Source organism: Tachyglossus aculeatus, chromosome 23 (genome assembly GCF_015852505.1).
Source record: "Tachyglossus aculeatus isolate mTacAcu1 chromosome 23, mTacAcu1.pri, whole genome shotgun sequence".
Lineage (NCBI taxonomy): Eukaryota > Metazoa > Chordata > Mammalia > Monotremata > Tachyglossidae > Tachyglossus > Tachyglossus aculeatus.
The window spans coordinates 33,585,346-33,589,120 of NC_052088.1; the positions used below are offsets into that span (position 1 = coordinate 33,585,346).

The 3,775-nt window shown below is 40.1% G+C and overlaps 1 non-coding gene across 1 annotated transcript; it reads right to left on the reverse strand.

Moving 5' to 3' along the window:
- Positions 1–470: 470 nt before the first annotated feature.
- On the reverse strand, positions 471–608 carry LOC119944835. The gene has a single exon (XR_005455983.1). It is a non-coding gene; the product is annotated as a small nucleolar RNA SNORA7 (small nucleolar RNA).
- Positions 609–3,775: the final 3,167 nt, after the last annotated feature.

Below are 3,775 nucleotides of genomic sequence, written 5' to 3' on the forward strand. Positions count from 1 at the left end.
TAGTGTTCAGAATTAAAGGTGCAAAATAAGAGCCTCAAAGAATTGTTAATCTGCTTAAGTGCCTATAAACAAAGGCACAGGGAAATATGAGAGGAGATAAAGGTGCTAGTAAATAACCCATGATGCTGCAGGAGAAATCTTTTACTGAAGTGACTATTAACAAGGCTAATAATTGAGACTATTAATTGAGTCCAATTGATAGAGGAAAACAGACAGGAGGCAGTGGCAATTGAGCAAAACATATTAAAATTGTCTTATGCTTTTGAGTCATTTTTGACCCATAGCAACACCAAGGACACATCTCTCCCAGAATGCCCCGCTTTCCACCTGCAGTTCTGGCAGTGGATCCGTAGAGTTATCTTGGTAAAAATCCAGAAGTGGTTTACCACTGCTGCCTTCCAAGCAGTAAAGTTGAATCTCTGCCCTCAACTCTCTCCCATGCCGCTGCTGCCCAGCATGGGGGAGTTTTGACTTGTAGTGGATTGCCTTCCACTCGCTAGCCACTGCCCAAGCTAGGAATGGAATGGGTAGGCCTCTGCTTGACTCTCCCTCCCACAGCTGAGACTGGTAGAGTACTGGAAACTCTCCAGGTGCGACCCTGAGAAGGGGATTTAAAATTGGCCAGGGAAAACATTAAAAATGTGGTAATGTTTAGGAAGGAATATTTTGAAAGGAAAGTATACTTTCTATTTTAAAACCAAGGAAAGCAATGGGAGAAACAACTTAAAGATCAAGGTTTTCCAAACACAAGATCACCCTATCATACTGGGACTGAACTGGTGAGGTCTTCAGGTTGTAAGTATTACAGGAACCAGTTTTGCTGGCTATTGACAGGTGTGAGAAAGGAGAAGAGACAGAGGGGAATGAGGGGCAAAGCGGATGAACCAAAAGAATTATTCCTTCTGTTCTCTTCCTTGGATTCCATTTCCTGCCTCCACCAGGCCAGTTGAACTATCAAAGCAGGGGTTAGTCTTTTTCTCCCTCTCTGCCTGCTTTGAGGGAGCAGAGATCAGACTAAGGCAAAGAAAAGAGAACTAGATAGTGAAAGTTAGACAGAATAACCCTTCATCTCGGTTAATATTAGTTCCACCAGAAGATAAGGGCCATGAGCTATAGGCACCACTTCAATAATGATAATCATAATTCTGGTGTTTATTAAGAGCTCAGTAATGTGCCAGACAGTGTACTAAGCGCTGGGGTGATTACAAGGAAATCAGATTGTACACAGTCCCTGTCCGGCATAAGGCTCACAGCCTTAACCCCCATTTTACAGTTGAGGTAACCGAGGCAAAGAGCAGTGAAGTGACTTGCCCAAGGCCACACAGCAGACAAGTGGCAGAGCAGGGACTAGAACCCATGACCTTCTAATTCCCAGGCCTGTGTTCTATCCACTACATCACGCTGCTTCCCGTTGCTTAAAACCACCCTTGCTTCACAGTTATTGCTTGGGCTGGGAGTGGTGATTACAATTTTTTAGCTGATTTTAAGGGCATAACTGACCAAAAGCACATGGACAACTGTAGTTAACCCTCTGGTTGTTAAAATTGGTATTACAGATTGGTTTCTCTAAGTGGACAACCCACAATATATTATGGAAAAAAAATAGGAAAACCTGCCAACGTGTCTTCTGAAGTTAAATTATCCCTAATATCCTTCTCAGAGATTGAATTGAAGGTACATTGGTGAGGGATAAAAAACCCATATCACTAATGTTAAATAATGATTGTTTTGAAACCCCCAAATCCTGATTCAAACTATGGACAACTTCACAACATAGAGTTTTGTGCACACAGTGTTTAGAACAGTGCTTGGCATATAGTAAGTGCTTAACTTAGAGAAGCAGTGTGGCTCAGTGGAAGGAGCCCAGGCTTTGGAGTCAGAGGTCATGGGTTCAAACCCCGGCTCCACCAAGTGTCAGTTGTGTGACTTTGGGTAAGTCACTTAACTTCTCTGTGCCTCAGTTACCTCATCTGTAAAATGGGGATTAAGACTGTGAGCCCCCCTTGGGACAACCTGATCACCTTGTAACCTCCGCAGTGCTTAGAACAGTGCTTTGCACATAGTAAGTGCTTAATAAATGCCATTGTTATTATTATTATTAACAAATACCATAATTATTACTATGACAATCCACTTTGAAATCATTTATTAGAGATATAAAGGCATTGAGAAAATAGGAGGCAATATTTCTGAGGATAAAGTAATATGGAGGAAGTCAGCCTATCTTACTTCTGACGTATCTTTCAGATAGGCTCAGTTTTTTTCACAGCAAAGTGGGTTGATTACCAATCTCCTGCTTACAGCTTGTGTCGTGGGACTCTATGGGAATATTGATATCTCATCAGTAGAAAGAGCATTTATAAATTTAATATACACTTGTTTTCTTATGAGAAACTCGGAGCAAATTCTGCCAAATTGAAGTATATTTTTGTGAAATGAAAAATTAAAGGAATTTGAATCAGTAAATACAATTTCAGAAAGGACTAAATGAATGAAGCAGAATAAATAACCCCTTCTCAACTTTGTATCCAATACATAAGAGAAGGAATTGGACTGATATGGAGCATTCCAGAATTCTAATCCCCAGTCTAGACTGGTGAGCTCATTATGGGCAGGGATTGTTACTGCTTATTGTTGTATTTTACTTTCCCAAGCACTTAATACAGTGCTCTGCACACAGTAAGCACTTAATGAATATGATTGAAAGAAAGATTGAATTTTTTCCCACATTTGATTATTCTCTAGTTTTCTCACTTTTTTTGGTCTTTTCATTTGTTCTAATTCAGAGAATGAAAAATGTTTTCAAGTGACTTGCATTGTTTTATCTAGATGACTGATTGTTTGTTTGTTTGTTTCTCCTAGGCTATATCTACCAGCATTTTAAAACATCCCAAACATATTCAGTTAGGTTCCTCTCTCATGTTCAGGGGTAGGCAGACAACTACAAGGGCAAGAAGTAGGAATGATGTTTATTAATAATAAACGTGATGTTGAATTGTAAGCTTCCCTCCTCACCTGACAAGGGAAAGGGAGGGTATCTAATTCAATTGTATTTGCTGAGTGCTTACTGTGTGCAAGAGCACTGTACTAAGCGCTTGGAAAGTGCAATTCAGAAATTGGGACAATCCTTACCCACAATGGGTTTACAGTCTAGAAACAGGTTTACTGTGTATTCTCTCCCAGCACTTAATAGAGAGCTTATTAATGCTTATTAAATACTATTGCTGCTACTACTGCTTTTACTACTATTTAAGGATGACTTACAGAGTGCCAAACATCGTACTAAGCATTGGGGTAGAAAAAATAAAAACATATCAGACATAATCCCTGGCCCATAAGGGGCTCACAATCTAAGTGGGGGGGAGAATAAGTATTGAATACTCATTTAACAGATCAGTCAGTCAGAAGGTCATAGGTTCTAATCCTGGATCTATCACTTGTCTGCTGTGTGGCCTTGGGCAAGTCACTTCACTTCTCTGTGCTTCAGTTACCTCATCTGTAAAATGGAGGTTAAGACTGTGAGAAACACTATGTGGGACAGGGACTGTATCCAGCCCGACTATCTTGTCTCTACCACAGCTCTTAGAACAGTGTCTGGCACATAGTAAGTGCTTAACAAATACCATAATTATTAATTATTATTATTATTATTATTTATTGAGTACTTAGTGTGCGCAGAGCTCCATGCTAAGCACTTGGGAGAGTACAATAGAAAAATTACAGACACATTCCTTGCCCACAGCAAGCTTACATACTAGAGGGAGAGACAGACATT